We start from the raw sequence: 22,352 nt of genomic DNA on the forward strand, positions 1-22,352 counted from the left end.
CATGCAGACACCTTGACAGAATGAATAGTGTGTGGCACATAGGTTCCCCATTGCTATGCCCACGTGTGCAGCTCCAGATGGAGGTGGCACAGGATTGGATTTCTCATTGCTTCTGTACAGCATTGTGGGCTAACGCCCCGCCCCCTTTTAAAGAGGGTCACTGCCTAGCCGTGCCAACCCTCTGCAGTGTGTGCCTGCGGTTCCTCCTCATGACAGACACACTTATAAATAGATATGAGTGTGGTGTGGCATGAGGGCAGCTGAAGGCTGGGCAGGGACAGTTTGGTGTGCGCTGTGGACACTGGGTCGTGCGGGGGGGGGGGGGGGTTGGTCAGCATGTAACCCAGGAGAAGTGGCAGCGGAGTGTCATGCAGGCAGTGATTGTGCTTTGTTGGAGGTAGTGTGGTGCTTAGCTAAGGTATGCATTGCTAATGAGGGCTTTTCAGAAGTAAAAGTTGTTGGGAGGGGGGGGCCCACTCTTGCCGCTATTGTGGCTTAATAGTGGGACCTGGGAACTTGAGATGCAGCCCAACATGTAGCCCCTCGCCTGCCCTATCCGTTGCTGTGTCGTTCCCATCATTTTGTTGAATTGCCCCGATTTTCACAAATGAGAACCTTAGCGAGCATCGGCGATAAACAAAAATGCCCGGGTCGCCCATTGACTTCAATGGGGTTCGTTACTCGAAACGAACCCTCGAGCATCGCGATAATTTCGTCCCGAGTAACGAGCACCCGAGCATTTTGGTGTTCGCTCATTCTCTAGTGCTGTGCAAAAAAAAAACTTTTTAAAATGGCACAATTGCCAAAAAAATGAAAATCTTATTTGTTTCCCTTCTGCTTTGCTTAGATTTATTCAAAAACCGTAGGATTAATATATGCAGAATACCCTTAGATAAATTCATTAAGAGGTCTAGTCTTCAAAATGGGGTCATTTGTGGGGGTTGTATATTGCTTTCACTGCTCAAGGGCTCTTCAAGTGGGCAATGGGGCCTAAATCCCCTTCATAGAAAATCCCTGTTCTGAAAGCCATCGGCTGCTCCTTTCGGTTTGGGCCCCATTGTGCATACGGACATAATATTAGGGCCACAACGGGTATGTTTCTGAACACGGTACAAACAGGGGTATCCATTTGGGGTGTAAATTCTTATTTTCATGTGCACTCTAGGAAAAAAAATCTGCCTTTAAAAGAACATATTTGCAAAAATATGAAATTTTATTTTTTCTCCTCTAAATTGCATTAACTCCTGAAAAAAAGTTGACTTCTGGGTATCCTGGTGGCTCTGGTGATTTGAGCATAAACTAAAATGGGATCGTAGCCCTGATTTAAAAATGTCCTTTTAAGATGTGAAAAAATTGTTATCCATGTCTGCTTAGCTGGAACAGATACAGTTGTAGCTGATGGCTGTACATAGGACTTTTTAATGCATTTAGTGTGGAAGCTATGCCACCTGAAGTATGTGGGCTGATCAATAGGTGTTCTACAGGGATGTTTGTATTGAGTTAGCGTAGTATATATCAGAACTCAAACCTGGGACCTCTTGAGTGCTAGCAGCTCTCTCCACTGAGCCATCCAGGCCTCTGGACAACTTCCATTGCATACCTTGACCTTGTTTCCAGATCCTACCATCCAGCCCCTGTTTTAGCTCTGCCTGTTCCTGATTAGGACTTCCTATAAAAGCCTGGCCCTAACACTGCTTCACTTGTCAGGCCCCACATGGAATACTGTGTACAGTTCTGGACACTGGTGCTCAGGAAAGATGTTGCAGTGCTAGAGGGGGTTCAAAGAACAGCAACTAAATTAATAAACGGAATGAGAGGACTGGAATACCCAGAGAGGCTAAAAATATTGGGATTACTTACCCTGGAAAAAAGACGGCTAAGGGGCGATCAAATAACTATGTATAAATTCATTAGGGGACAATACAAGGATCTCTCCCATTATCTGTTTATACCCAGGACTGCAACGGTGACAAGATAGCATCCGCTACATCTAGAACAAAGCAAGTTTTATCACGAACATAAAAGGGGTTCTTTACTATAAGAGCAGTGAGACTGTGGAACTTTCTGCCTGAGGACATGGTGATGGCAAAATCCATAGTGGAGTTTAAGAGGGGACTATAGAAGTCTTTCTAGAGTGCTACGATATTACAGGATATAGACATTAGGTGATCAGTGGGTTGTTGAACTCAAATGTTGATACAGGGATTACTCTGGCTGCCATTATAAAGTCAGGGAGGAATTTTTTCCTCCAAATGAGTTAAATGGCTGCTTGTTTTTTTTTTTTGCCTTCCTCTGGACCAACAAGGAGGGGGGGGGTTGAAACAGGCTAAACTAGATGGACATTGTCTCCATTCAGCCTAACATACTATGTTACTATGTTACTTCTATGTTCAAAGCAGAAGCCTTAACTGTTGAGCTATCCAGCCCTCTGGCAAGCTCCTCTGCTAAACTATGTCCCTGTTTCTTTTTCATGCTCCTGTCTTCCTGATTGGCTGCACTCTGCTTCCTGATTAGATATCCTATACAACCTGGGCTAGCACCTGCCATCCTTGCAAGACTACTGTGCTCCCACCCCCGTAGTCAAGCTCCACCACCTACCTGCTCCTCCATGCTGCAAACAGACTTGTGTACTGACATCTGGCTTCATCCTGACTATGGTATCTGTCTGCTCCTTTGTACTGCAACTGATACTACCTGTGTACCAACCTCTGGCTTCACCCTGAGTACACTATCTTTCTGCTCCATGGTACTACAATTGTTACTGCCCATGTACTGACCGCTGGCTTTACTCGGACTACTGGAACACGTCTGGAACACAGGAGCTCCTGTGTTTGAGCCCTGACAGTAGCCGCCTTCTTCTAGGATGCCCTCTAGACACCCCAGAGTCTGGCATTCCCAGATACCTCAGATTAAATACCCTTGTGAACCTAGGGCACATGAGTTCTCCACAAGCCCATATCTTCTCTACCGCACCAGATACTACAAGTTACCTCTAAATATCCTAGAATCAAAAATCTCGTCTACAATGTACTTCTCTACACCCTGGACATTTACTGGTGGAGGTGGCTCACTTCTTCCTTGAAAATGTTTCTAATTGGGGGCAGAGCCTGACACAGAGCAAGATGGCCACTTAAGCCTGGAGCTCCCTCCGCACGGCGCCCTAGAGGGTCTATTTACTTAGCTACCAGAAGCAAATAATGAGGAGAGCTACGAAGGAGAGGACCGGAGACCAACCCTGCACACCCCGAACAGTGAAAAATCAAGCAGGCATGCAGCGCTACCTGAAGGAGCGCGGCTCCCGCTCTCCGCACCCGTCCGTCAAGATGGCGCCGGCGGCAGAAGCTGCTGCATCAAACAGTAAGGCTGGAGGGGGAGAGCTCTCCTCAGACGAAGAGGACTCATGTGGGGTCTCGAGGTGATTTATGAGGGAGCTGCTTGCTAAAGCTCTAAACCCCATAATTGCTGACCTCACTGAAATTAAAGAGGATGTCAAGCAGATGGGGCGCAGAGTGGAGGAGCTGGAGTCTGTGACGGCCTCCGTTTCCACACATGCGATCGCTTTGGGGAAAATTCTGAGGGATCATCATGATAGCATAAATCGAGCTCTCATAGCACAAGAAGATCTCGAGAATCATAATAGGAGGTGTAATTTGAGGTTCAAGGGCCTGCCGGAGTCCTGGGCTACTGAGTCACTTACCAAGGTAGCCTCCGAAATTTTTCAGCAGCTACTAGGTACTGAGAGAGCCACATCAATAAAAATAGAGAGAATTCACAGGGCTCTCAGACCGACACCCGCGCCCTCTGAGCCCCCCGTGACGTCATATGTAAACTGCTTTCTTTCCAAGACACTGCTCTGATTCTAAAAACAGCAAGAACTTGCAAAGAACTTAAAGGGGTTGTCTCGCGAAATCAAGTGGGGTTATACACTTCTGTATGGCCATATTAATGCACTTTGTAATATACATTGTGCATTAAATATGAGCCATACAGAAGTTATTCACTTACCTGCTCCGTTGCTGGCATCCCCGTTGCCATGGTGCCGTCTAACTTCGGTGTCTTCTTGCTTTTTTAGACGCGCTTGCGCAGATGGATCTTCTTCCTTCGGCTGGTCTCGGAAGCATCGGCGGTTTGGCTCCGCCCCCTTGTACGCATCATCGCGTAGCTCCGCCCCATGACGTGTGCCGGTTCCAGCCTCCTGATTGGCTGGAATCAGCACGTGACGGGGGCGGAGCTACGCGATGACGCGTACAAGGGGCGGAGCCAAACCGCCGATGCTTCCGAGACCAGCCGAAGGAAGAAGATCCATCTGCGCAAGCGCGTCTAAAAAAGCAAGAAGACACCGAAGTTAGACGGCACCATGGCAACGGGGATGCCAGCAACGGAGCAGGTAAGTGAATAACTTCTGTATGGCTCATATTTAATGCACAATGTATATTACAAAGTGCATTAATATGGCCATACAGAAGTGTATAACCCCACTTGATTTCACGAGACAACCCCTTTAAGTATGGGGAAACACACTTTCAAATCTTCCAGGATCTCTCTCCGACGACCTTGGCGAAGCGCCGGTTATTCCGCCCGCTCCTGGAAGCCTTAAGAGCAAAGAACATCCGCTATTCTTGGCTGTTCCCTTTTGGCATTAACATAGCCGGTAAAGGGAGAAGGCTGTTAGTTCGCTCCCCAGAGGATCTACAGAGCTGCTGGGAACATCTAGAGCTTGAACCAATAGACCTGCCCTCCTGGATGCCTCTCCCTGAATTCCTTAAACTACCTCGTCTAACACTACCTGAGCCGTGGCAGATGGCAAGCAACCCTAAGTCGCCGAAAACGAAAAAAAAAAAAGGCAAAAGAACCCACTGCTACTCTGGACACTTGATAACATAAGAGGTGGCTGTATTCCTATATGGGACCAGTGGACCTGGTTTTAGAACGGTCCCGAGAGGATGCTGGAGGACTTCCCCGCTAAATGTATCCTCCTCTGTGATGCTGGTTGGTTCCCCTGCCGGGGATCCTCTTCTTCTCCTTCACCTTCTCTGTTGTTTATGCAGACAAGTGATGCAATTTTGTGTTTGATATGATGTCTACTACCTTAGAGTAATTAGAATAATCATACGCTGTGTTATACCCCTGTTCACAAAATGGTTCTCCTCTAAAAGCTGAGACATGCATAGCTCTAAGTTTTAAAGTTTTTGACCTATGGACCCATGGGGCGCCTGACGGTTCAGGCTGATTTCATAGTTGCCTATCCCTCAGTGTTGGAGGCTTAGACAACTCGCCCCCCCTTCTTTCCTCTGTCTCCCGTGGCTGGTTTGATCCAGGGTTTGAAACCAGGACTGCCGACCCGGGGGACAGTTTCACAACACATCTACGTATCCCCCCTGATACGTATTTATTGTTCTTAATTTTTGCTCATATTATTGTTTGTTTGTCCTACCCCTCTTACCTCGCCCTTCCGTCTCCCTTCCTCCCCCCCCTTTTTTTTTTCCCTACCCACCACCTGATCTTGATACGCCTTCAATCTCTAGAATTTGCAGATTGGTATAGGTTATCGGTGTTTAACCTTTTTTCTTGTCATCCTCCCCCTCTCACGCCCGACTAGAGAAAGAGAAAAGGTCAGCTCTCCTTCAGGGGCGCAATGGATGAGATAACCCGAATCACCACACTAAACGTGAACGGCCTTAATTCCCCTGCTAAGAGACATCACATTGCAGCACTTCTGAAAAGGTATGGATCAAAGGTTGTTTTCTTGCAGGAGACCCACTTCAGGGGAGATAGATGCCTGTCTTTACCGGGCAAACAGTTCCCCCTTGCGTATCACAATGCGCACCCCTCGTCTGCCTCAAAGGGTGTTACCATCTTGCTACACAAATCTCTTACCTTCACCTGTGAGGGGAGCTACGCTGACGAGGAAGGCAGGGCTCTATTCCTAAAGGGCGTTCTTAATAATAATAAAGTAACTTTAGCAAATATTTACGCCCCAAACACTAACCAGATACCATGGCTGGTGAAACAGTTAGAGGCTTTAAGGCATTTTGCCAGCGGCCAGATAATACTAGGAGGAGATCTTAACCTCACGATGTGCCCCCTATTAGACTCTTCAGAGGGTAAATCCTGAATATCTCAAAGAAATTTGAACAAATTGAAGCGCTCCCTGGTAGGGACTGATGTAGTAGATGGATGGAGAAGCTTCAATACAAAAATTAAAGACTACACATTTTTCTCAGGGGTCCACTCCTCCTTCCAACGCCTCGACTATATCTTTATATCTTCCTCCCTGTTACAACATGTAGCAAACGCGACTATTGACCCTATCTTAATTACGGATCATGCGCCGGTCCACATAAACCTCCGTCTGCCTCCCCAGTCCCCCAGAGAGTGGCGCTGGAGACTCCACCCCTCCCTCTTAGATAATGAGGAAGAGAGGACACAGCTGAAGACATCATTAGAGGAATATTTCCAGTTAAACAAATCAGACGACCTGCCAGTTCCTCTGGTTTGGGAGGCCCATAAGGCATTTGTTAGAGGTCTCCTAATTGCCGCGGGATCTAGAGCTAAAAAGAGACAGCAAAAAGAAATAGACAACAAACTCCTGCAAATTGCTAAATTAGAGCGAGTCTCTAAGCTCTCGATCAGCAAGACCTCTCTTGAAGAATTAACTGTGCTCTGAAAGGAACTTAAACTCATACTGGAGTCCAAATTTAATAAAAAAACATTTATATTTAAAACACATCACGTATGCTCAGGGTAACAGAGGGAGCAAATACACGTCTGCTCTCATCAAAAAAGCAAAGGCCAGGAATCACATAAAGTGCATTAAAACCTCTTGCGGTCAACGGGTTTCTTCCACAACCGAGATAGCGAACGAATTCCAAAGCTTCTACTCCTCTCTCTACAACCTCAGAGAACCTCTAACTCCAGAAGCCACTATACATGCCAAGGAACAGATTAATCATTTCCTCAGAGACCTAGATCTCCCAAAAATAGAAGAGGAGGACTTGGAGGCATTCATGACACCGGTCACTGACCAAGAAATAGAGGACCTTATAGACACTGCCCCATCCGGAAAGAGCCCAGGTCCTGATGGACTTTCACTCAGTTATTTTAAAACATTTAAAAGTACTCTCATACCCCATCTAAAGGAACTCTTTAATGCATTATTGCAAGGTACCCCTCTCCCGAGACAGGCGCAGGAAGCGCACATTACTTTAGTACATAAAGAAAACAAGGACCCAGAGTCCTGCGGCAGCTACCGCCCAATCTCCCTGATAAACCTCGATATGAAATTCTGGGCGAAAATCTTAACGAAAAGAATAGAAAAAGTTATCACTAAACTGATTAACTTTGAACAGTCGGGGTTTGTCAGGGGTAGAGAGGGAAGAGACGGTTGTCTCCGACTGCTCCATGCTGCTAGATACGCCCAAAGAAATAACATCCCATTAGCTTTTGTGGGCACAGATGCGGAAAAAGCGTTTGACCGCATAAACTGGGTCTACATGGAGCAGGTCCTTCTGCACTTCAACTTTCCTCCTAAATTCGTCACAGCGATTTTCTCCCTCTATGCCTCGCCTCATGCCAGGCTTAAAATTAATGATTCCCTCTCCTCCCCATTCAACATAAATAATGGTACGAGACAGGGATGTCCCCTGTCCCCCTCGCTTTTCATCCTTGCCCTCGAACCCTTCCTCCAAAAAATAAGACTGGACCCCCGGATACAGGGTCTGAGAGTAGGAGGAAAGACCCTCTCTGCGTCTGCATACGCGGACGACATAACATTCCTCATAACGAACCCCGAGACGGGCCTCCCCCACCTAGTACGGCTACTGGAGGATTTTGGTTTGATATCTAATTTCAAAATTAACCTGTCCAAATCGACGGCACTAAATATTTCCATCCCACCCAATAGATATAAAGCGATCAAAAATAACTCTCCCTTTACCTGGGCCGACTCGTCAATTGAATACTTGGGGGTCAAAATTACTAAAAAAGCAGAAGACTTATATGCAACAAATTTCTTCCCCTTACTAGGAAAGATTAGGAATTTAGTAAGAGCCTATGACCTTCCTTTCATATCCTGGTTAGGCAGAAAAAATATATGAAAGTCCTACATCATCCCTATTATACTTTATAAAATCAGATTACTCCCAGTGTTTATTCCATCGAGTTTCTTCAAGTCTCTAAGCACCATTTTTACAAGATATCTGTGGATGGGAAGGCGGCCGAGGCTGGCGCATTGTCTGCTAATTAGAAGGCGCTCGGAGGGGGGAGTGGACCTACCATGCCCTAAACAGTTTTATTTGGCTGCACAATTGAATCACTGGCTGGAACTAACACACCCAGTTAAGGACCCCCTGCTCCAGTCCCTAGCTAAAGGAGCCCACGGCTCTCACCTGCTGGAGGAACTCTGGGTCCCGTATGGGAAACATAAGAGGAAACAGAATATTAATCCCCTTACAAAGGGATTACTGGAGACTTGGGATGCCTTGGGGTCTATGCTGGCTCCAAGCCCTTGCCCATGCGCACCCCTTTCTGCCTTACACAGATACATGGGCCTTTCTCTGGACCCACACACAGCAAGAATTTGGAAGCCACTGGCAGACAAAAGAATCCAAGACGTAGTAGACTTAGCATACAAATACCCTCTTTCATCGCTGGAGGACCTCCTACCTGGATATCCTTTGTCCTTCCTCACCTCGACCCACTTATTAAAAGTTATAAATAACTTCCTGAAAGACCACAAAACCACCAGGCCCCTAACAGCGCTGGAGACAACCTTAGCAGGAGACAATGCCCAAACCAGAAAGGTTTCTTACATACAGAAACACTTTGTCTCCCCTCCAGTGGACATAAGCCCTGCCTTCCTTGTTTCATGGGAGAGGGAGCTCCACATCTCCTTATCCCCAAAGGAGACCAAACTCATGCTGAAGACCGCTTTTGGTCTGTCACCATGCGTCACCTCACAGGAATCTCACTATAAGCTTTTGGCAAGATGGTACAGGACCCCGCAGTGGCTGCACGATCATAAATTAAGCACACATGACTTATGCTGGAGATGCGAGGATGCAACTGGGTCCTTCCTCCACATATGGTGGGAGTGCCCGGCTCTGACTAAATTTTGGAGAGAGGTGGAGGAGGTACTGAGGCAAATCTCTCCGGGGCTGATTCTTTCCCCTGAGGTGGTTCTCCTGTGGAGACCGACTCCGGGATTCCATCCACTACGGAATAAATTGACTGCCCTGCTGATAGACTCTGCAAAAGTCCTTATACCATTAAAGTGGAAACAGAGAGACCCACCTACACTAACTCAATGGCGAGATAAGGTTGATACCCTAGCGAATTTAGAGGAACTCTCGGCCTGGTCCAGAGGGACACATGACAAATTTATAGATACTTGGACTCCTTGGAGAGCGATTGTCTAGTAACGGAACCTCCAAGCGATTAGGTAGTCCCAGTCTCAACAGGCCTATGGTCCACATACAAAGTACAATGTGCAAATATCAGCTTAGATGATGCTCTATAAGAACCCCTTCCGTGCTAACCCCTTAGGGGAGAGCTTCACATATTGGGATTTCTCACCAACCTTTACTCTTACTCTGGATCATTCTGATTTAAGAACGCTGAAGGATACTTAAGATCCCCCCCTTTTTTTCTCCCCCCCAAGACCTCTTACCCATGTCTCCCCCCTGCTTCCCACCCTTCCCCCCCCCATGTTTAGATGTTTCAAAGCTCTGCTAATGGCGAGATGGGGAGAGTCTTTTATCTTATACGCCATAGCAGAACCCCCCTTGCTTGTTGCCAGGGAGGTTCAGAGTGGTCTTCGCGGTAGGGAGGATTATCACCTCAACCTGCCTCAAGCCAATTTTCATGAGCCCCTGGCTGGACCTCCCAATGTGCGAAGACTATGTTAAAGCTGTTAAGATTGTACTTAAGACGCAGATTGTAACCCATCTCAATAACTGATGCGCAATTGTTGTTATAATTAAAATGCAATAAAATTTGATTTACAAAAAAAAAAAAAAAAGAAAATGTTTCTAATTCACTTGATTAAGCAGTGAAGTATGGAACACCGGATGAATCTTTAGACTGGTAGGGAGTTTCAAGTGGAAGGAAACTTGGCCAACCTTGGCAGTAATCTAGAAAGGCCTAATAATCTTTTGACCCAACTTAGGCGTGGAAAAATGTGTCTTTAAATTTTTGGTTGATAGTCAAACGTTATCACCCATTGCCCGACCTTTGATCACATGACCAGAGCCTGGTCATGTGATCTGCAGCCACAGGTCCTCCTGCACTCTTTTGTACCGGCTGTGCATCCAGCGCTCCAGAGGTGAGTAGAGCCACACTAGCGCCTCTTCCTGGTAATTGCTGGCCCTCAGAGACTGATAGACTGCAGCTGCGACCACTCACAGCTGCAGCCTATCAGTGGGAGGGCCGCGTGCCATGGGAGTCTGCAGCCTGTAATTGGCTGCCGACTCCACGTGTAACAGCCCTCCCCTATGCTCTTGCCGACCTGTGGCGCTGCCTCCCATCTCTCTCCTCTCCTCTCCCTTCTCAGCCATCATGCGGCCGACAGCGCTGGTAATGCACGCACTGTGCATGTTGAATATGGCAGGGCTCCTGGCCCCCTCAGCGCAAGGGACGGATCGCCGTTGCGACCCCTGCTGCCCCTCACCGTACGCCAGTGATCTAAACATGTGCTTTACAGTTGTGGCTGGCTGGGAGCAATAGTGCATCAATTTTTGTATCACGCATCTAGGCCTGTTCCCAGCTTTTCAGTAATAGCGTTCTCAGCCTGCAGTGCCGTACAACCAGCTCTCACTGTGAAAGTGCATTCTAACATTTCCTAGCCTACTGCAAACTACTTCAGTTATACCGTTCTGTGTCTGCAGTGCATAACGCAGAGTTTAGGGACACAGCCACTTCTATAGGTAAAGTTATACAGTCGTGATCCTGCGTGCAAGAACCCCGACGGTCCTTCTTAGTGCTACATCTGACCGTGTGCTTTACAGTTGTGGCTGGCTGGGAGCAGTAGTGCATCAATTTTTGTATTACGCATCTAGGCCTGTTCCCAGCCTTTCAGTAATAGCAATCTCAGGCTGCAGTGCTGTACAACCAGCTCTCACTGTGAAACTGCACTCTAACATTTCCTAGCCTACTGCAAACTACTTCAGTTATACCGTTCTGTGTCTGCAGTGCATTAGAAAGAGCTCTCACCACTAATCAGTGCTGTAATATTTCCTGGGCCACTGCAAAGTATTTCAGCTCTGCCGCTGTGCAGAGCATCTCACAATACCCTTTCCTTGGTGGGGTTGAGATAGCCGCAGTTACCAGCATTATCCACTAGCTTTGGAGTCTTCTCCCACTCCATACAGCCTCTTTTATCTACAAGTCTCTGCAAGCGGTAAATTACCCCTAGGTATCAGCGCAAGACAGCGGGTTAATTTTTTCAAGTCACAGCATAGAGCCTCCACTATCTACAAGTCTCTATGTGCGGTGAATTAAGCCATAGTGCTGTACAGTGGCGTAATTTATTTGGGCCCAGCGCTTCTTAACCCCTTAATGACATGGCCTATTTTGAGCTTAAGGACCAAGCCTTATTTTTCAAATCTGACATCTGTCACTTTCTGTGCTAACAACTTTTGAATGCTTTTACTTATCAAGGTGATTCTGAGATTATTTTTTCGTGACATATTGTACTTTATGTTAGTGTAAAAATTTCATCAATAAATTTTGTCCTTATTAGGAAAAAAAAATCCAAATTTACTGAAAATTTGGAAAAATTCACAATTTTCAAACTTTGAATTGTTTTCTTTGTAAGATAGAAAGTCAAACACCACAACATAGTTATTAATTAACATTTCCCATAGGCCTACTTTACACAGCAATCATTTTTTAAGTGTTATTTTACTTTTTGCAGACTCCACAAAGTGTATAAATTTAGCAGTAATTTTTCACATTTACTAGCAAATTTCAAAATCTAAATTTTTTAAGGACCAATGCAGTTCAGACATAGTTTTGCCGAGGAATTTTTTTAACAATTTGAGTTCAATACAAAAAAATCACATTTTTCACATAATGTTCAGCTTTAGGCCCAGATTTATATTTTTTACCAGTGGCAGAAGGAAAAAACATACCCCATGATGCGTTACCCAGTTGCTCTCGAACACGGAAATGCCCCATATGTGGACGTAGCCTGTTGTATGGGCACATGGCAGGACTCAGAAGGATAGGAGCGCTTCTTGGCTTTTTGAATGCAGATTTTGCTGGAATAATTTTCAGACCCCATGTAGTGTTTACAGTGCCCCTGAGGTACCAGTGCATTTGAAACCCCCAACAACTGACCCCATTTTGGAAACTACACCCCTCAGGGAATTTTTTAAGGGGTGTAGTGAGTGGTTTGAACCCACAGGTATTTGAGGAATTTTTTTTAACAATTTGAGTTGAGAACGAAAAATTCACATTTTTCCAATAATGTTCAGCTTTAGGCCCAGATTTTCATTTTTCACCAGGGGCAGAAGGAGAAAACATAGTCCATAATGCATTACCCAATTACTCTCGAGCACGGAAATGCCCCATATGTGGATGTAAACTGTTGTTTGGGCACATGGCAGGGCTCAGAAAGAAAGGAGCGCTTTTTTTGAATGCAGATTTTGCTGGAATAATTTTCAGACACCGTGTAGTGTTTGCAGTGCCCCTGAGGTACCAGTGCATTTGAAACCCCCAACAACTGACCCCATTTTGGAAACTACACCCCTCAGGGAATTTTTTAAGGGGTGTAGTGAGCGGTTTGAACCCACAGGTATTTGAGGAATTTTTTTTAACAATTTGAGTTGAGAACGAAAAATTCACATTTTTCCAATAATGTTCAGCTTTAGGCCCAGATTTTCATTTTTCACCAGGGGCAGAAGGAGAAAACATAGTCCATAATGCATTACCCAATTACTCTCGAGCACGGAAATGCCCCATATGTGGATGTAAACTGTTGTTTGGGCACATGGCAGGGCTCAGAAAGAAAGGAGCGCTTTTTTTGAATGCAGATTTTGCTGGAATAATTTTCAGACACCGTGTAGTGTTTGCAGTGCCCCTGAGGTACCAGTGCATTTGAAACCCCCAACAACTGACCCCATTTTGGAAACTACACCCCTCAGGGAATTTTTTAAGGGGTGTAGTGAGCGGTTTGAACCCACAGGTATTTGAGGAATTTTTTTTAACAATTTGAGTTGAGAACGAAAAATTCACATTTTTCCAATAATGCTCAGTTTAGGCCCAGATTTTTATTTTTTACCAGGGGCAGAAGGAGAAAACGTAACCCATGATGTTACCCAACAGGGAAATGCCCCACATGTGAATCTAAAGTGTTTTTAGGGCGCAGGGCTCAGAAGGGAAGGACTTAGCATGTGGCTTTATGTACAAGCTGTGCGAAGTACATCAGGGTAAAACAGGGTGAAACAGGGGGACACTGGTATAAAAGTTATCCAGGTACAGATGGTAACCCTGGTCTAATAGTGGGTGCACCAGTTCCCACACTATTTTCCCTGTTACTCCCAGCACGGGGGGGCATTCTGGGGGCTCAATTTTAGTGTCCTTCCCCTCGTAAATACGGAACTTGTGGGTGTACCCTGATGTACTTTCGCACAGCTTGTACAACTTCACACCATACCGTGCCCGCTTACTGGGCAGGTACTGGCGGAATTTTAGCCTCCCCTTGAAGTGTACCAGGGACTCGTCTACTGCAATGTTTATCTGTGGGGCATACGCCTGGGCAAACTTGGCGTTAAAATGGTCTATTACGGGCCTGATCTTATACAACCGATCGTAATTGGGGTGATCGCTGGGGGGGCACAGCTGGTTGTCATTGTAGTGCAGAAATTTTAAAATACACTCAAAGCGCGTCCTCGACATCGCCATGCGGAACATTGGGGTGTGGTACAAAATATCGGTAGACCAGTACGCCCTGATTGTTGGCTTCTTTATTAGCCCCATGGTTAGTATAAGCCCCCAAAATTTTTTTATCTCTGGTGCATCCACAGGGGTCCACTTATCGGGTTTGGCATAGCTGGAGGTGGGATTTTCTTCTATAAAATTCTGGGCGTACAAATTCGTCTGGGTAACAATATGGGCAATGAACTCTTCAGAAAAAAAAAAACTTGAAGAAGTCCTTCCCTCTGAGCCCTTCCGTGTCAAATTGAATCCCTGGGTTCCCAATAAAATCAGGGATCTGGGGTCTGTAATCTTCCGGGGTACTCCAGTGAGCATCTGATGCATTGGGGTCAGTGGCGGTCCTTGGACGCCTTCTCGGGGGTGCAGGGAGCTCAGACTCGCTGGATGAGGATGAGGAGTCGGAGAATGCCAAAAAAGTGGGGTCGTCATCACCACTACCTGAGTCCGAGTCTGATGCAATGATTGCATACAGTTCATCTGAAGTGTACCTCCTGCGGGCCATATTTATATAAAATGGGGCACACGGGGAAAAAGTTTTATTAGATGGGACACTGCGGGATGGGGTGACCACGGGACGGGGGTCGGAAAGAACGCGGAAACTTATGTGGTGTATTCACGTAAGTGTTTTTTTTTTTTTTTTTTCTTTTTTTTTTTTTTTACACAGACGAATACACTGACACAACACGGACTAACGACACACTACACACTAGACGGACTAACGACACGCTACACTAACTAATGACGGGTGACGGGACAGGTAACGAAATGGGAACAACAGGAACTTTTTTTTTTTTTTTTTTTACACAGACGAATACACTGACAGTACACGGACTAACGACACGCTACACACTAGACGGACTAACTAAACGCTACACTAACTAATAATGGGTGACGGGACAGGTAACGAAATGGGAACAACAGGAACTTTTTTTTTTTACACAGACGAATACACTGACAGTACACGGACTAACGACACGCTACACACTAGACGGACTAACTAAACGCTACACTAACTAATAACGGGTGACGGGACAGGTAACGAAATGGGAACAACAGGAACTTTTTTTTTTTTTTTTTTTTTATACAGACGAATACACTGACAGTACACGGACTAACGACACGCTACACACTAGACGGACTAACTAAACGCTACACTAACTAATAACGGGTGATGGGACAGGTAACAAAATGGGAACAAAAGGAACTTTTTTTTTTTTTACACCAAGGGATACACTGACTACACGCTGCGCTACACTACACTGCTGATCGCACGCTACAGCTCACTCACTACACTTCTGATCACACACTACAGATCCCTCACTCACTACACTACACTGCACTTCTGATCACTCACTCCACTCTGCTACACTACACTGCCTGATCAATCACTCACTACACTCACTACACTACACTGCCTGATCAATCACTCACTACACTCACTACACTACACCACATTGATCACTAACACTCACTCCACTACACCACACTGATGACTAACTCCACTCCACTACACTACACTGATCACGCACTCCCTGCCTAATCTACACACTAATCGCTCGTTTTTTCACACAGATATGACAGTAGGTGCTGTATCTACAAGCACCGGAAACACACTGCGGTGCTTGCACATGGAGCCCCTACTGTAAACAGCGCGAAGTCCGCTGCTGCGCTGTGATTGGTCAGGGAGTTTTTCCCTGACCAATCACAGCGATCGTGGGGGAGGGACCGCTCTGATTGGTCCCCAGCCCAGACGCAGCACTTGTCTGCTGACTATGTCAGCAGACATCACTGCTGTGTCGCCGCGATTGTCACCGCGGCGACACTTTAATGACATGACGTACCAGGTACGTCATGTTGCGGGAAGTATCCCGCTACCATGACGTACCAGGTACGTCCAGGAGCGGGAAGGGGTTAATCCGCCATGATGAGGAGTAGGGGTAAGGCTCGAGGACGCGGGCGTCCAAGTGAGGGTGTGGGCACAGGCAAAGTTCCTGGGCGTGGTGAATCACAGCCGGCTGTGGGGGAATTAGGAGGCAAGTTTCTGGGCTTCCCAGCTTCATATCACCTTGGTAGACCTTTATTACAAACAGAGCAGTACGAGCAGGTCCTGTCGTGGATGGCAGAAAACGCGTCCAGCAATGTATCGACCACCCAGTCTTCTATGCAGTCCACTCCTCCTGGCCTAGGGACTGCAACTCTGAATCCTCTGGCTGCTCCTCCTTCCTTCCAGCCTGCTCACTCCATCCAAATGACATATTCTGTGCAGGCAGACTCCCAGGAACTGTTCTCGATTCCCTGCCATGAGTGGTAAAAAAACGGTTCCTCTCTCACCTGAGGAGTTTGTCGTGACTGATGCCCAATCTTTGAAAAGTTCCCAGAGTCCGGGTGATGAGGCTGGGGACTTCCGGCATCTGTCTCAAGAGCTTTTTGTGGATAAGGATGATGAGACACAGTTGTCTGTCTGTGAGGTAGTAGTAAGGGCAGTAAGTCAGATGGAGGAGCGCACAGAGGATTCGGAGGAAGAGCAGCTGAACGATGAGGTGACTGACCCTACCTGGTTTGCTAAGCCTACTGTGGACAGGGCTTCAGAGGGGGAGGCAAGTGCAGCAGCAGGACAGCTTGCAAGAGGCAGTGCAGTGTCCAAAGGTAGAGGCAGGGCCAGAGCGAAGAATCCCCCAACTGTTTCCCAAAGCAACCCCTCCCAGTAAGCCTCCGTGCAGAGGGCTAGGTGTTCAAAGGTGTGGATCTTTTTTAGTGAGAGCGCGGACGACCAACGAACAGTGGTGTTCAACCTGTGTCGCGCCAAGATCAGCCGGGGAGCCACCACTACCAGCCTCATCACCACCAGCATACCCTGGCATATGATGGCCAAGCACCCCACAAGGTGGGACGAAGGCCATTCACCGCCTCCGGGTCACACCACTGCCTCTTCCCCTGTGCCCCAACCTGCCAAACAGATCCAATCCCCCTCCCAGAACACAGGCACGAGCTTCTCCCAGCCTGCACCCACACCCTCACCTCCACCGTCCTCCATTCCATCCAGCAATATTTCTCAGTGCAGCGTTCAGCTGTTGCTAACACAAGCGTTGGAGCGAAAGCGCAAATATGCTGCCACTCACCCGTATGCACAAGCTTTAAACATGCACATTGCCAAATTAATCAGCCTGGAGATGCTGCCGTACAGGCTTGTGGAAACGGAGGCTTTCAAAAACATGATGGTGGCGGTGGTTCCGCGCTACTCGGTCCCCAGTCACCACTATTTTTCCCGGTGTGCCGTCCCTGACCTACACCAGCACGTCTCCCGCAACATAAATCGTGCCCTCACCAACGTGGTTACTGGGAAGGTCCACTTAACCATGGTCACATAGACAAGTGCTGGCGGGCAGGGCCACTATATATCCCTGATGGCACATTGGGTGAACTTGGTGGAGGCTGGGACCAAGTCAAAGCCTGGGACTGCTTACGTCCTACCCACACCCAGAATAGTGGATCCTACCTCGGTGCTGGTATCTGCTGCATTTTATGCCACCTCCTCCAAACCCTCCCCCTCCCCTGCCACCTCTACCTCTCAATTAATAAGTGTGAGCACGTCACCAGCAGCCGGTAGCGCGTGGCAGCACAGCAGTGGGCAAGCACCAGCAAGCCATGCTGAAACTCATCAGCTTAGGTGACAAAAGGGACATGGCCCGCGAGCTGCTGCAGGGTCTGACAGAGCAGACCGACCTCTGGCTTTCGCCGCTGAGCCTACAACCGGGCATGGTCGTGTGTGACAATAGCCGTAATCTGGTGGCGGCTCTGCTGCTCGGTAGCCTCACACACGTGCCATGCCTGGCCCATGTCTTCAGTCTGGTGGTTCAGCGTTTTCTGAAAAACTACCCCCACTTGTCTGACCTGCTTGTCAAGGTGCACCACATCTGCGCACATTTCCACAAGTCCACCACGGATGCTGCCACACTGAGGACCCTGCAACCTCGGTTTCAGCTGCCAGAGCACCGACTGCTGTGCGACGTGCCCACATGCTGAAATTCTACGCTGCACATGTTGGCCAGGCTGTACGAGCAGCGTAGAGTAATAGTGGAATACCAGCTGCAACATGGGCGGCGGAGTGGTAGTCAGCCTCCGCAATTCTTTACTAAGGAGTGGGCATGGATGGCAGACATCTGCCAGGTCCTCGAAAAATTTGAGGAGTCTACCCAGATGGTGAGCGGCGATGCGGCAGTCATTAGCGTTACCATCCTGCTGCTTTGCCTGTTGAGAAGTTCACTGCTAAGCATAAAGGCCGACGCTTTGCAGTTGGAACAGGAGACAGGGGATGACAGTATGTCGCTTGATAGCCAGACGACCCTCATGTCTATATCTCAGCGCGTTTTGGAGAAGGAGGGGGAAGAGACAGCTGGCCCACTGAGAGGGTACCCATGCTACTTGCCTCTCATCTTTTCAGCGTGTATGGGCTGAAGAGGAGGAGGAGGAGTAGGATCCTGAAAGTCATTTCCCTAGTGAGGACAGTGATGTGTTGCGTACAGGTACCCTGGCACACATGGCTGACTTCATGTTAGGATGCCTTTCTCGTGACCCTCGCGTTACACGCATTCTGGCCAACACGGATTACTGGGTGTACACCCTTCTTGACCCACCGTATAAGGAGAACCTTTCCACTCTCATTCCCAAAGAGGAAAGGGGTACGACAGTGATGCAATACCACAGGGCCCTGGTGGAAAAAGTGGTGCTAAAGTTCCCATCTGACAGCGCTAGTGGCAAAAGACGCAGTTCCGAGGGTCAAGTAGTAGGAAACGAGCGGGGATCAGGCAACATGTCCAGCACAGGCAGGGGAACACTCTCCAAGGCCTTAGCCAGCTTTATGGCTCCCCAGCAAGACTGTGTCACCACTCCCCAGTCAAGGCTAAGTCAGAGGGAGCACTGTAAAAAGATGGTGAGGGAGTATATAGCCGATCTTACCATGGTCCTCCGTGATGCATCTGCTCCATACAACTATTGGGTGTCAAAGCTGGACACGTGGCACGAACTTGCGCTTTACGCCCTGGAGGTGCTGGCCGCTAGCATCTTGTCAGAGAGGGTGTTTAGTGCAGCTGGGGGAATCATCACGGTTAAGCGTACCTGCCTGTCAACTGCCAGTGCCGACATGCTTCCACTCATAAAGATGAACAAAGGCTGGATTTCCCAAGACTTCTCTTCTCCAATGGCGGAAAGAAGCGGAACCTAATGATTCTTTTCGCTGCAACAGGAAAAAATGCTTCCTCTATCACCACAAAAAAAGGGGAAGTAGCTTTGTCAATCACTCTCGGATATTATTACTCCTCCTCCTCCTCCTCCTAAAACAGCATGTAATCACTCTGAACAGCCAATTTTTCTGTGGCCCAAAAGGCTCTGTTTAAAAGTTTTTTACAATTTTTCAAAGTTTTAAAAGTATCGATACTTTAACAGAAACCATTTTTTTCCCATAGGGCTGCCTCCAGGCGCTGTTACAAATTAAGCAACAGCGAGCTGTATCTTTAAAAAATGTTTATGGGTTTCACCTGCCCTCGCGGTTGAGCAATTTTTCAGGGGTGCACTTGTACTCTTGGTACACCAATTTCTCTGGCCCTCGCCTATACTGTTATCTAACTAATTTTTCCGGCTTTCGCCTACATTCTTGGTAACCAAATTTTTTCAGGTGTTCGCCTATACTCTTGGTACACCAATGTTTCAGGGGTTCGCCTCCACTCTTGCTACAGAAATGTTACAGGGGTCTGCCTATACTTTTGCTACAGAAATGTTACTGAGGTCTCCCTAAGCAGTTTCTACTGAATTGTTTAAGGGGTTCGCCTATACTCTTGCTACAGAAATGTTACTGGGGTCCGCCTATACTCTTGCTATAGAAATGTTACTGGGGTCCATTTATACTCTTGCTACAGAAATGTTACAGGGGTCCGCCTATACTCTTGCTACAGAAATGTTACAGGGGTCTGCCTATACTTTTGCTACAGAAATGTTACTGGGGTCCGCCTATACTCTTGCTACAGAAATGTTACTGGGGTCTGCCTATACTTTTGCTACAGAAAGGTTACTGGGGTCCGCCTATACTCTTGCTACCGAAATGTTACTGGGGCCTGCCTATACCTTTTCTACTGAATGGTTTGAGGGGTTCGCCTATACTCTTGCTACGGAAATGTTATAGGGGTTTGCCTATACTTTTCCTACAGAAATGTTACTGGGTTCCGCCTATACTTTTGCTACAGAAATTTTACAGGGGTCTGCTATACTTTTGCTACAGAAATGTTACTGGCCTCCGCCTATGCAGTTTCTACTAAATGGTTTGAGGGGTTTGCCTATACTTTTGCTACAGAAATGTTACTGGGGTCCACCTATACTCTTGCTACAGAAATGTTACTGGGGTCTGCCTATACTCTTGCTACAGAAATGTTACAGGGGTTTGCCTATACTTTTGCTACAGAAATGTAACGGGGGCCTCCCTATACTTTTGTAGATAAATGTTACTGGGGTCCGCCTATACTCTTGCAATAGAAATGTTACTGGGGTCCGCCTATACTCTTGCTACAGAAATGTTACAGGGGTCTGCCTATACTTTTGCTACATAAATGTTACTGGGGTCTCCCTATACTCTTGCTACAGAAATGTTACAGTGGTCTGCCTATACTTTTGCTACAGAAATGTTACTGGGGTCCGCCCATACTCTTGCTGCAGAAATTTTACTGGAGTCCACCTATACTCTTGCTGCAGAAATTTTACTGGGCTCCACCTATACTCTTGCTACAGAATTGTTACTGGGGCCTGCCTATACCTTTTCTACTGAATGGTTTGAGGGGTTCGCCTATACTCTTGCTACGGAAATGTTACAGGGGTTTGCCTATACTTTTACTACAGAAATGTTACTGGGGTCTTCCTATACTCTTGCTATAGAAATGTTACTGGGATCCGCCTATACTCTTGCTACATAAATATTACAGGGGTTTGCCTATACTTTTGCAACAGAAATGTTACTGGGGTCTGCTTATGCAGTTTCTCCTGAATGGTTTGAGGGGTTCGCCTATAGTTTTGCTACAGAAATGTTACTTGGGTCCGCCTATACTCTTGCTACAGAAATGTTACAGGAGTCCGCCTATACTCTTGCTACAGAAATGTTACATGGGTTTGCCTATACTTTTGCTAGAGAAATGTTACTGGGGTCCGCCTATACTTTTGCTACAGAAATGTTACTGGGGTCCGCATATACTCTTGCTATAGAAATGTTACTGGGGTCTGCCTATACTTTTGCTACAGAAATGTTACAGGAGTCCGCCTATACTCTTGCTACAGAAATGTTACAGGGTTCTGCCTATACTTTTGCTACAGAAATGTTACTGGGGTCCGCCTATGCTCTTGCTACAGAAATGTTACAGGGGTCCGCCTATGGAGTTTCTTCGGAATGGTTTGAGGGGTTCGCCTATACTTTTGCTACAGAAATGTTACTGGGATCCGCCTATAGTCTTGCTAGAGAAATGTTACAGGGGTCTGCCTATACTTTTGCTACAGAAATGTTACTGGGGTCCGCCTATGCAGTTTCTACTGAATGGTTTGAGGGGTTCGCCTATACTTTTGCTAAAGAAATGTTACTGGGGTCTCCCTATACTTTTGTTACAGAAATGCTACTGGGGTCCACATATACTTTTGCTATAGAAATGTAACTGGGGTCCGCCTGTACTCTTGCTACAGAAATGTTACAGGGGTCTGCCTATACTTTTGCTTCAGAAATGTTACTGGGGTCCGCCTATGCAGTTAGTACTGAATGGTTTGAGGTATTCGCCTATACTTTTGCTACGGAAATGTTACTGGGGTCTGCCTATACTCTTGCTACAGAAATGTTACTGGGGTCCGCCTATGGAGTTTCTTCTGAATGGTTTGAGGGGTTCGCCTATACTTTTGCTACAGAAATGTTACTGGGATCCGCCTATACTCTTGCTAGAGAAATGTTACAGGGGTCTGCCTATACTTTTGCTACAGAAATGTTACTGGGGTCCGCCTATGCAGTTTCTACTGAATGGTTTGAGGGGTTCGCCTATACTCTTGCTAAAGAAATGTTACTGGGGTCTCCCTATACTTTTGTTACAGAAATGCTACTGGGGTCCACATATACTCTTGCTGTAGAAATGTAACTGGGGTCCGCCTGTACTCTTGCTACAGAAATTTTACAGGGGTCTGCCTATACTTTTGCTACATTAAAGTTACTGGGGTCTCCCTTTACTCTTGCTACAGAAATGTTATGGGTGTCTGCCTATACTTTTGCTACAGAAATGTAACTGGGGTCCGCCTATACTCTTGCTACAGAAATGTTAATGGGGTCCGCCTATACTCTTGCCACAGAAATGTTACTGGGGCCTGCCTATACTTTTTCTACTGAATGGTATGAGGGGTTCGCCTAT

At 47.0% G+C, this 22,352-nt stretch overlaps 1 protein-coding gene across 1 annotated transcript in view; it reads right to left on the bottom strand.

Moving 5' to 3' along the window:
• Window positions 1-22,352, bottom strand: part of LOC136626544 (kinesin-like protein KIF21B) — a 2,048,083-nt gene that overhangs the window by 167,624 nt on the left and 1,858,107 nt on the right. The gene's annotated exons all lie outside the window — the stretch shown is intronic.

This window comes from Eleutherodactylus coqui, chromosome 4, assembly GCF_035609145.1.
Source record: "Eleutherodactylus coqui strain aEleCoq1 chromosome 4, aEleCoq1.hap1, whole genome shotgun sequence".
NCBI classification, from domain to species: Eukaryota; Metazoa; Chordata; class Amphibia; order Anura; family Eleutherodactylidae; genus Eleutherodactylus; species Eleutherodactylus coqui.